The following is a 12,780-nucleotide window of genomic DNA, read 5'->3' as shown; positions in this document are numbered from 1 at the left end:
TAAAATAGATAAGTAAATTGAATTCATCATTCATGAAATCACAACTGGAATTAATCAAATCATATTATAATTGTAATCATGGTTTCAAAGCATCCCTAGGCTAAAACGAGTTTAGCCTCTCATGTTCATGACAAAACAAAGCAATATAGATTTAAACATTGAAAATAAAAGATAGATTACACCTAGACACGTCCAACACTCCAACTTGAATGTACAAACGCCCAAGGGTTGGTCTTCCTTCTCCTTCTCCTTGCTAGGTCACGGCACCAAGGTCTATGGTGAGTTTGTGGACGATTTTCTGGATTTTGGATGGTTTTAGATATATATGGTGGTGCGGCAAGGGGTTATGGTGGTGTATGGAGGTTGGGATGGATGTATGGAAGTAGGGGAATGATGGATGGGTGGTTGCAAGGTCACGGCAAGGGTTGATTTCTGAAGGGCTGTATGAATGTTGTGTGAAGGGATGGTCGTGATTAAATGGCACGGCAAGGCTGTCTATATAGGCTTAGTTTTGGCACACTTAGTGTAGGAAAAGGATTGCCTAATCCCATTGTAGAAAGGTTAACTCAAGGCAGAAATTAAATGGGAATGGGAATAGGAATTTCGGCTAGGAATTAGGGAGTTCTAGAAGGCTAGGTGCGGCACACATGTAGGGATAGGATTAGGTGTTCTAGAAACTGTGTTTAAGGCAGATTTCCTAATCCTAAAGGGCCTAGGACATGTGATATAGGAGTAGGAAAAGGATTGTGATTCCTAAACCTACAAGGAATGGTGATTTGCGGCAATGGTATGGATGAGTCTTCTAGAAACTGAAATAGGTGTTTAAATGTGTAATTGATTCTCCCTAAGTAGCTAGGTTTAGGTCCCAATCTGATTTGGATAGGATAGAATAGGATAATGTTAGAGATAGGATAGGATAGGGTTTCTAGGATAGGATAAGATAAGGTTGGATAAGGTTGGATAAGGTTCCTTGTTTCTTGCTTCTTCCTTATCTTCATTGGAGTAGAACTTCTTCCACCAGATTTGTAGCCTTTCCTAGCTCTTCTAGTCTTCAATTTCGTCCATCCTCATTGCTACATGATTAAGCTATCCAATCCATGCCCAAAAATGCTCCAAATAGCCTCAAAATGCACTTTCTTGCTCCTTTTGCCATTAGGACCTAAAAACACACGAAAATACTTTAAAAGACTGAAATACATAGTAATTAACTCACTAAGTGTAAGGAAACAACACAACTAAGTAGCATAAATATGCTCCTATCAAATTCCCCCACACTTAGCTTTTGCTAGTCCTCAAGCAAAACGAAATAAATCAAAAACAAAACTAAACACATTCTAAACCTTCCAACATGTATCTCAGGGATTCCCAACGAACATGACACATTAGAGAACATCATCCCCACGGTTTTTAGCTTTCTTTATACTTCAACAAACACTTAATCATAGTTACTACCTATTAGTTCACATATAATCAATTAAAACAATGTTTCGAATGTAGTAACATGCCTTAGAGAATTCCCTCAATTCCTCACTAGAATGCACTCTATTTTCACACAGATTTTCTAACTTCACACCCTACACTAGTTATATGTGAGAAGATTGATGTAAATATGAAGACTAATACTCACATATGTTATATCAAAGAAAGCATTTTCTGGATTTACGACAATGACATGAATATGATCTCATGAATGGAATGCTACTACTTAGAACGAGAACCAGTGATTCCATATGCTCATACCAAATTCAAACTCCACATATTGAACACATAACATCAAGATAGAAGTTGAGGGTTGTAACGAGGCTAAGGTATTGGCTAACAAAGAAAGGTAAGGATAAACAAACGTTCTTAAAGCAATAGTAAGCAAAGTAATGAAATTGACACTTAAACTCACTTCTAATGGCAAAAAAAACCAACTTTTAAACACAAGGGAAGATTCATGCAACATTTAGGGTCAAATTCACTCTTTTGGACCCTTCCTTCAACAACCAACACTTGTGAGTTCATTCTCACTTATTTTTCAACTCCTTTTCTTTCTTTTGAACACTTTTCTATTTTCTTTTGATTTTTCTACGAATTTCTCTTCTTTCCTTCTCTTTTTCTCTTTTTTTTTTTTTTCTTTTTCTTTTTTTTTTCTTTTTCGTGCCCTATCATCTTCCCCCACACTTGTTTTCTGCCATGAATTGACTAAAGGAGTTCACTCTAAGTCGTGCTTCACTATCCTTTAAAAACCAAGGTATGGAAAGTCCTATTCTAGGCTAGGTGAGGATAATGTGGCTAAAAACGAAAATAGGCTTTGAAAAGGCTCAAGAGGGTTAATCCTACAATACATATGAAAAGGGATAGGCTTTTTGGCTCTGGCTTGACTAACAACTTCATCTTATTGTATGTTATGCAATCAATATCATGCTTTGAATGAAATGGGCATGAGTTCTAGTATTTGGAACTATAATGAAATGCATTCTAAATAGCAACCAAGCAAAGAATGATGAGATCATGCAACGACTTTAGAAAACAAGAAATCATAGATTATACTCTCCAAAGAACGTTATAGGCTCAAGTCTCTCAAGGATGTAGCGTTAGTTTGAGTTTCTTCCTTCAAGCATGTTACAAAAACTGATTTTATCTTTGTAATTACATGTGAATTCATAAATTATAACCATAACCAAGCATAAACCAAAGCATAAATCAACTTCCAGCCATGTTTACAACATTCTTTAATAGTCATGCAATTAAAAACCAAATCCTCATCATTGTGTTGGAAGGTGACCTAAGACACAAACAAACACACAAAAACAACTTAAAAACAACTCTTTTTGGGTTTTTCAAAACTATTTTGTAATTGTTTTGTAAATTTTCGGATTTTCTGACCAAAAGACATAAAAACACTTCAAAACACTCTAAAAACACTTAAAAACAGTGTGAAACAACTTTAGAAATGATGGGTGATAAAATCCCACGAATTTGCATGAAAAACACTTTGTTTACCCCCCCACACTTAAATCAAACATTGTCCTCAATGTTTCACACAAAGACTCACATCCAAACAAACAATATAAACGAACTAACATGACAAAATAAAAATAATAAAGAGATAGAGATTGAGGAACGCAAATCTGATTTTGTAGCTTGAATTGGTGAATGCCCACATCCTCTCTCGTTGAATGCATGGGTTGCCTCCCAAGAAGCGCTTGCTTTAACGTCGTGCAGCCGGACGAACCGTCTTCTTATCCTCATTTGGAGCCCACGACATGGAGTGTGATATCCTCCACAACTTGCCCTTCAACATTTGCATAATAGGGCTTCAAACGATGCCCGTTCACCTTGAATTCTTGGCCATTCCTCAAGCTTTGGATTTGAACTGCGCCATGTGAAAAAACATTAGTAACAACAAAAGGTCCAATCCATTTAGAACGTAACTTACCAGGGAATAAACGAAGGCGGGAATTGAAAAGTAAAACTTTTTGCCCTATGGAGAATGTTTTGCTTCGGATCATCTTGTCATGAAAAGCTTTGGTCTTTTCCTTGTACATGCACGCATTCTCATATGCTTCACGCCTAAGTTCCTCAAGTTCATTCAATTGCAACTTCCTATGCATTCCAGCCGCATCTATGTCCATATTGAATGTCTTGATCGCCCAATGAGCCTTGTGCTCTAATTCCACGGGGAGATGACATGGCTTGCCATACACTAGCCGAAAAGGGGACATGCCTATTGGTGTCTTGTATGCCGTCCTATAGGCCCATAAAGCATCCTCCAAACGCACACTCCAATCTTTTCTTGTTGGTCCAACGGTCTTCTCCAAGATTTGCTTGATTTCTCTATTGGACACCTCGGCTTGGCCATTGGTTTGGGGATGGTAAGGTGTTGAAACCTTATGTGTGACTTGATACTTCTTGAGTAGTGCTTCAATGGTACGATTACAAAAGTGAGAGCCTCCATCACTAATAAGCACTCGAGGCATCCCAAATCTAGCAAAAATGTTAGTCTTTATAAAATCTGCAACAACTCTAGAATCATTAGTACGGGTGGCTTTGGCTTCCACCCATTTTGAGACATAATCTACCGCAAGCAAAATATAAGTAAAGCCAAACGAAGATGGGAAAGGACCCATGAAATCAATGCCCCAAACATCAAAAATTTCAACGTTAAAGATAGGTGTTTGCGGCATTTGGTCCCTTGCACCAATATTTCCCATTCGTTGGCAACGATCACAAGTTAAACAAAATGTTCTAGCATCTTTAAAGATTGTTGGCCAATAAAAACCACATTCTAATACTTTAAGGGCAGTGCGTTGTGTGCCAAAGTGTCCACCACAAGCATAAGTATGACAAAATGTTAGAATCGAATTAAACTCACAATCATGCACACAACGACGCACAATCTGATCTGCACAAAACTTCCACAAATATGGGTCATCCCATACATAAAACCGTGCCTCTTTCTTTAACTTATCACGTTGGTGCCTTGCTAGGGTACTTGGAACACGTTTTGACACCAAAAAATTGACCAAATCGGCATACCAAGGTTCACATACCTTAATGGACAACAATTGTTCATCGGGGAAAGTCTCTTGGATGGGTAAGGAGTCCTCATTGCACACCAAACGACTTAAATGGTCAGCAACTACGTTCTCACTCCCTTTCTTGTCTCGAATTTCAATATCAAACTCTTGGAGAAGAAGCATCCATCTAATGAGCCGTGGTTTAGCCTCCTTTTTAGTGAATAAGTACCTAAGAGCTGCATGGTCAGAAAATACAATCACTTTAGTGCCAAGTAAATATGAACGAAACTTATCTAAAGCAAATACAACGGCAAGAAGTTCTTTTTCAGTGGTAGAATAGTTTAATTGAGCATCGTTCAAGGTCCTAGAAGCATAGTAGATGGCGTGGGAATGCTTGTTCTTCCTTTGACCCAAAACAGCCCCTATTGCATAATCGGATGCATCACACATGAGCTCAAAAGGCAACGTCCAATCAGGTGGAAGGATGATAGGTGCCGTGGTAAGCTTGTCCTTGAGAAGCTTGAATGCCTTCTCACACTCCTCGTTGAACTCGAACGCCACTTCTTTTTGTAGGAGACGGCATAGGGGTTGTGCAATCTTGGAGAAATCCTTGATAAATCGCCTATAGAATCCTGCATGGCCAAGAAAAGAACGAACCTCTCTAACCGTAGTAGGAGAGGGTAAGTAGCGTACAAGATCTATTTTAGACTTATCAACTTCAATTCCTTTTTCAGAGATGATATGGCCCAAAACTATGCCTTGTTTAACCATAAAATGACATTTTTCCCAATTCAAAACAAGGTTAGTTTCCATACATCTTTGCAAGATTAAAGTAAGATTATGCAAGCAATCATCAAATGAGTCCCCAAAGACACTAAAATCGTCCATAAATACTTCAATTATCTTTTCAACATAATCGGAGAAGATACTTACCATGCATCGTTGGAAAGTGGCGGGTGCATTGCATAAACCAAATGGCATACGACGATATGCAAAAGTACCAAATGGACAAGTAAAGGTGGTCTTTTCTTGATCATCCGGTGCTATGACAATTTGATTATATCCCGAGTAACCATCAAGAAAGCAATAAAAAGAATGACCGGCTAACCTTTCAAGCATTTGATCAATGAATGGTAAAGGGAAGTGATCTTTCCTTGTTGCGGCATTTAGCTTCCTATAGTCAATGCACACCCTCCAACCGGTTTGAATATGTGTAGGCACAAGTTCATCTTCTTCATTCTTCACCACCGTGACTCCGGACTTCTTGGGAACCACTTGGACAGGTGAAACCCAACAACTATCCGAGATGGGATAGATGACGCCACAATCAAGCAATTTGATGATTTCCTTCTTCACTACTTCCATCATTGGTGGGTTGAGTCGACGTTGGGCTTCCCTTGATGGTTTGGCGCCTTCTTCCATGAGAATTCGATGCATGCATGTGGTAGGACTTATACCCTTGATATCGGCCAAAGTCCACCCAATGGCCGTCTTGTGCTCTTTGAGAACCCTCACCAATTTCTCCTCCTCTTGTGCCGTGAGTGATGAAGCTATAATGACGGGCAATGTGTCTTGCTCGCCCAAAAACACATACTTCAAGTGATTTGGCAACGGTTTGAGCTCAAGTGTAGGTGGTTGTTCTATAGAAGGAAGCAACTTATTAGTCGTAATTGGAATTGAAATTGGACTAGGGTGCTTACCTTGGAGCCGTGGCAATGACTCTAGGGCTGCCACGGTCTCAATTACATCTTCATCAAAGGCCACGGCATGGGTGTTCAATTGTGTGCCGTGGGTTGCTATGGTGGCAGCCATGTGATCCTTCAATTCTATGCCATTTGTAATGACCGTTTCAAGTGCATCGCCATGTAATTGATCAAGGTGTGCCTGCGCCAAAGAATCAAGAATATCAATAGAGAAACATGAGTGATCATCATTAGGAAATCTCATAGTTTCAGAAATATTAAAATCAATCACTTCCCCATCGAATTCCATTGTTAAAGTGCCTTTAAACACGTCTATCTTAGTTCGTGCTGTCTTCATGAATGGCCTCCCAAGAAGAATCGGCAAGGATGGAGCATGGGTAGTTTCCTCCATTTCAAGGACATAGAAATCCGCCGGGAAGATCAAATTATTCACCTGCACTAAGACATCTTCCAATACTCCCTTTGGATAGGCATTAGATCTATCGGCTAATTGAATAATCACACCATCATTTTTCAATTCACCAAGGTTCATTGAAGCATAAATAGAGTATGGCATGACGTTAATTGAAGCTCCTAAGTCTAACATAGCATGTTCGAACTTAGTTTGACCAATAATACAAGGGATTGTAAAGCTACCTGGATCTTTGCACTTTGGTGGTAATTTTCTTTGTAAAACAGCGGAAACATTCTCACTTACCCTTACTACCTCTTTATGTGATGGCCTCTTCCTTGTAGTGCACAATTCTTTCAAGAACTTAGCGTATTTGGGCACTTGCTTTATGGCATCTAGGAGTGGGATATTGACTTGAACTTTCCTAAATGTCTCAAGAATGTCCTTCTCATGCTCCTCCTTCTTTGTTTGCAAAAATCTGTGAGGAAAAGGAACATTGGGTGGAACGGGGTTAGAATTAATCAAATTTGAACTTAACTTACCTTTGGTGGCCGAATGGGATGTATTGGATGAAGTAGTGTCCTTAGATGCTTGCGGCAATAGATGTTGTGTCCTTGCCGTGGGCATGTTTGGAGCCTTCTCTTCATGTTGCAACGTCTCATCTTCATTAGGACTTGTTTTGGGTGGTGTGGATGTAGTGCCAACTTCTTTTCCACTCCTCAAAGTAATTGCTTTGGCAGATTCGAACCCTCCCTTTGGATTGACAATGGTTGAACTTGGAAGCTTGCCTTGGTCTCGGAATTGTCCCACAAACTCCGCAATCTGCCCTATTTGCTTTTCTAAGTGGTCCACCCTTTTGTCTTGGTTTTGCATTGCCTTGTTTTGATTTTCTTGCCCCTGAGACAAACTAGTAAGTAACTTAAGAATTGTAGCATTATCTAAAGATGTACCTTGATGGTTTTGGGCGGATTGGGGTTGGTTTTGGTCTTGGCCGTGGGGTTTGGTGTAAAACCCCGGGGGTTGCTGCCTAAAGCCTCCTTGTTGGTAAGGTTGTTGAGGCTCCCTCCACTTGAAATTTGGATGGTCTCTCCAACCCGGATTGTATGTATTGGAATATGGGTCATTCCTTGGCTGATTTTGGCTTGGAAATCCAATGGCGTTTGCACTCTCCCATCCCCCATTCTCAATCAATTGAGGGCACTTTTCCGAAGGATGACCTTGAATAGAACATACGCCACATACAATTGGACTTTGGATCTTCATTCCTTCGGCCATCTGAGACACAAGAGAAGTAAGATTAGCTAATTGAGTTTGAATGTCGGATTGAGAACTTACCTCATTCACTTGTTGCCGTGGGGGGTCTCTTTGCCCAATTCCTTCGTATTGTTGTGCATTGAGAGCCCGGTTTGCAATAAGGTTCTTGGCTGCCATAGGGGTTTTATCCACCAACGCTCCTCCCGCCGAAGCATCAAGCATTTGTCTTTCAATGGGAAGAAGACCTTCATAGAAGTATTGAAGTAGAAGCTCCTCTTTCATTTGATGTTGAGGACATGATGCAACAAGGGTTTTAAAACGCTCATAGTATGTTGGAAAAGACTCCCCTTGACTTTGTTGAATTCCACTAATCTTCTTTCTCAAGAGAATGACTCTTGAAGTAGGAAAGAACTTTTCAAGAAACGCCCTCTTCATGCTCTCCCAAGAGGTGACCGTTCCGGGTGCTAGCTCGTATAACCAATCTTTGGCCTTCTCCAAAAGTGAGAACGGGAAAGCCTTCATCTTCAAAATGCTACCATCAATGTTAACTGGAGTCATGCTTGAACACACTACCTCGAACTCCTTCAAATGCTTGTTGGGATCTTCCATGGATAATCCATGGAATTTTGGAATGTGGTGCAACAAGCTTGACTTCAATTCAAATTCGTCGGTCTTGTCTTGAGCCGCCCTTGGGTATTGGATGCACAAGGGTGCGGCATTGGCCATTCCCGAAGCCGAAAGCTCCTTGATTGTACGGTTGTCCACTGCCATGGTTTCTTCCTCTTGTGCCGTGGGTTCTTCTTCCTCCCTTGGCGTTGGCTCTTCCTCCTCCTCAAGGTTGGGAGTCGTACTAGATTCTGGGTTCTTCTTCTTCTTCCTCAAAGTGCGCTCAAAATCGTCGTCGAAATCCAAGATGTTTGCACTAACGGGTTGAGAACTACGAGTCATAAACTAGTACCTATAAACAAGAAAAGAAATTAGGTCAGTAGCTAAAAAAAAAAGAAAATACAAAGAAACAAAAAGAAACAACGGGGGATTAGCAAAATTGCTAATCCCCGGCAACGGCGCCAAAAATTTGATGCGAAATATATAAGCACACAAATTAAACCCTCTTTTCGACAATTGTAGTATAGATATAAGTAGGGATCGTTCTAGGCCGGGGATTAGGAGGGATTGCTAATCTAATGAAAATTGACTCAAAGATGTGAAAATATGTTTTAAAACACTTTAAATAGACTCACAAGACTCTTACTAACTTATATGACTCAAAACAAACTTTAAAGACTCAAAACAACCAAAAACAACCAAAAAGACTCAATTTAGACTCTAGGACTTAATTTGGACGAATTTAAAAGAAAACAAGTGACTTAAAACTTTAAAACAGATTTTGGACGAAAATAAGAAAAACTAATGGATGATGGGATAGCCAAGGGATACTTCTCCACACATGATACTTTCTAACATAAATTGATTTCCAGTTGCTTTTCCGATAAACCATGAACCTCAACACCCCAGATTAACCGTGACATCACTAATTAACCCTCAGATTTCCCTTAAGTTAGTGGATTGGATGACATCATACGACAACCCAAAGCATTCTTCAAAAAGTCCCCTACATGACATCATAATAGAGATACGGTTAAAGATCATTACGTTCAATGGAAACCATAAGTATTGACAAAGCACTTGTAACTATGACATCATGATACGCATGCTAGGAATTTACTTAACATGATTGTGAAAACAACCTTAACTACTTGTGAATATAAGTTTGTGACGATTATGTGAAACACCCTTATATTCTAGCCCCAAATTCAAGCATGCAAATTAAGTAGGCCTCCCTAATAAACATACAAGAATAAGTTATCCATCAAACGGTTAAGTAAATTGCATTCGCAATTTATGAAATCACAACTGGAATTAATCAAATCATATTATAATTGTAATCATGGTTTCAAAGCATCCCTAGGCTAAAACGAGTTTAGCCTCTCATGTTCATGACAAAACAAAGCAATATAGATTTAAACATTGAAAATAAAAGATAGATTACACCTAGACACGTCCAACACTCCAACTTGAATGTACAAACGCCCAAGGGTTGGTCTTCCTTCTCCTTCTCCTTGCTAGGTCACGGCACCAAGGTCTATGGTGAGTTTGTGGACGATTTTCTGGATTTTGGATGGTTTTAGATATATATGGTGGTGCGGCAAGGGGTTATGGTGGTGTATGGAGGTTGGGATGGATGTATGGAAGTAGGGGAATGATGGATGGGTGGTTGCAAGGTCACGGCAAGGGTTGATTTCTGAAGGGCTGTATGAATGTTGTGTGAAGGGATGGTCGTGATTAAATGGCACGGCAAGGCTATCTATATAGGCTTAGTTTTGGCACACTTAGTGTAGGAAAAGGATTGCCTAATCCCATTGTAGAAAGGTTAACTCAAGGCAGAAATTAAATGGGAATGGGAATAGGAATTTCAGCTAGGAATTAGGGAGTTCTAGAAGGCTAGGTGCGGCACACATGTAGGGATAGGATTAGGTGTTCTAGAAACTGTGTTTAAGGCAGATTTCCTAATCCTAAAGGGCCTAGGACATGTGATATAGGAGTAGGAAAAGGATTGTGATTCCTAAACCTACAAGGAATGGTGATTTGCGGCAATGGTATGGATGAGTCTTCTAGAAACTGAAATAGGTGTTTAAATGTGTAATTGATTCTCCCTAAGTAGCTAGGTTTAGGTCCCAATCTGATTTGGATAGGATAGAATAGGATAATGTTAGAGATAGGATAGGATAGGGTTTCTAGGATAGGATAAGATAAGGTTGGATAAGGTTGGATAAGGTTCCTTGTTTCTTGCTTCTTCCTTATCTTCATTGGAGTAGAACTTCTTCCACCAGATTTGTAGCCTTTCCTAGCTCTTCTAGTCTTCAATTTCGTCCATCCTCATTGCTACATGATTAAGCTATCCAATCCATGCCCAAAAATGCTCCAAATAGCCTCAAAATGCACTTTCTTGCTCCTTTTGCCATTAGGACCTAAAAACACACGAAAATACTTTAAAAGACTGAAATACATAGTAATTAACTCACTAAGTGTAAGGAAACAACACAACTAAGTAGCATAAATATGCTCCTATCAAAACCATTGCAAAGTTCATTCTCCTATCAATGTGAGATTCATTCTCAACAGCTGTACTCGTTGCCCAAGGGAATTTTGTGTTTCATTTAATTTTCTACTTTAAAAAAAGTTGATTAGAGTATTGTGCTTCTCTTTTTGTACTCGAATTTGAATTGATCTTCTTGCCGTTTAAGTAAATTTTGTATGGAATATCCATTGTATCGAGAAAAAGAAAATTTCACTCCAAAACACACATAAACGAATTGCAAAGTGATGAGATGAAATTTTGTATCATGCCCTGTTTTAGAAATGCAAATGTTTTATGTGTTGATGATGTGGTTTATGAGCTTTGTGAACTAACTATCGAACGAATTTATGGTTGTGCATTACTTTTAGAAATGTAATGTTTTGTGCAATTACTTGGTCTGTGACATGAGGTTCGAGAGACTAGCCATGACAAGTTTTTATTTGATATACTCGCTCATTTGCGATGCTTACACTTGTGTTAGTACCAAGTCTACGATCGAGACGAGCTTCACACTGCAATTACGCTTAGAATAGGTATCTTTAGTGCAAGCATGTACAAGTTTTGCATTAGGCAATTAGGACCCAAGTGTGTACAAGTTTTGCATTAGGCAATTAGGACCGAGGTGTGATGCACTTAGCATGAACTTCACATGATTGTGGTATATGAGCGTAACTTGTATAAACACAGAGCATGTTCATGTTAGAGTCTCTCTGCACGGACTCGTGTGTCTGCATTTTTGAGATTTACCCGTCTTGTTGAACTAAATAGTTTTCAACTATTGTTTTTTATTTTCATATGAACTATGTTGCATGATTCTGAAAGTTATACCAGTTTTTACAATGAGGGGTTAATATGTTCAAAAAAGACAAGTGATTTTTAGAAATCTTTATTTTTATCCATTCACACTTTTTTGTTTTGCACCCTTCCATGATTTAGTAGGCTTTGTTCACTCACACTTCTTGACTTCGATGTGTGGTGGCATAGTCTTCCCTCATTAGAGTAGGGACTATTCTTAGTAAACTATAATTAACATCTTCGGCACTGTTCTAAAAACCGTGGCTCTAGGCTGTTGGTCACCGTCCCGATTAGGCCTTAGGCATTTGAAAATTAAGAAAGTGCACCTAGACCCGCTGCGGCTAAGCATCCGCCTAGCCCATCTAAATCCGCCTAAGCACAGGCCTAGGTCATGACTCTCACTTAGATAGAAAATGGATAACTTTCATTTTCATTTTATTTTTTCAATAAAATGTAAGAGACTTGTTAGGTGGTACATAACAGCATATTTACCACGTCAATTCCATCACGGGCATCAACAGCTCGTGGTAGAAACTATTTAATTACCACGGTCAAGTGTAGCTCGTGGTAGATAACATCAATCCACCACGGTTAGATTCTGGCCCGTTGTTAAAAGTGAATAATCAACAACGGTTTTTAATCCCGTGATGGAATATCAAAACCACCACGCGATATGCTTGTAGTGGTTACTTCAAACGACCACACTGCCTTTTGAAAATTCACCACGCCATCGGCCCATGGTGGATGTTTTTATGTTTTTTTTTAATATATTTAGAATCATTATATTACTTATTATTTATTACTATATTGATTATTGATTGCAACAAAATATTTCTTTCATAATTTATTATTTATTATTATATTTGAAATACTACACTTCTGTTTAACCTTTAAATCCAATAATATCCAATAGTCCTAATTAAAAGTGATGCTGAGAATTTCAATCAATAAATGACATGAATGGTATAAATAATGATACATAAAATCTACAGA

This window comes from Pyrus communis, chromosome 15 (assembly GCF_041283825.1).
Source record: "Pyrus communis isolate YQ-2024b chromosome 15, ASM4128382v1, whole genome shotgun sequence".
Taxonomy (NCBI): domain Eukaryota; kingdom Viridiplantae; phylum Streptophyta; class Magnoliopsida; order Rosales; family Rosaceae; genus Pyrus; species Pyrus communis.
Note: the sequence above shows the minus strand (reverse complement) of the source record.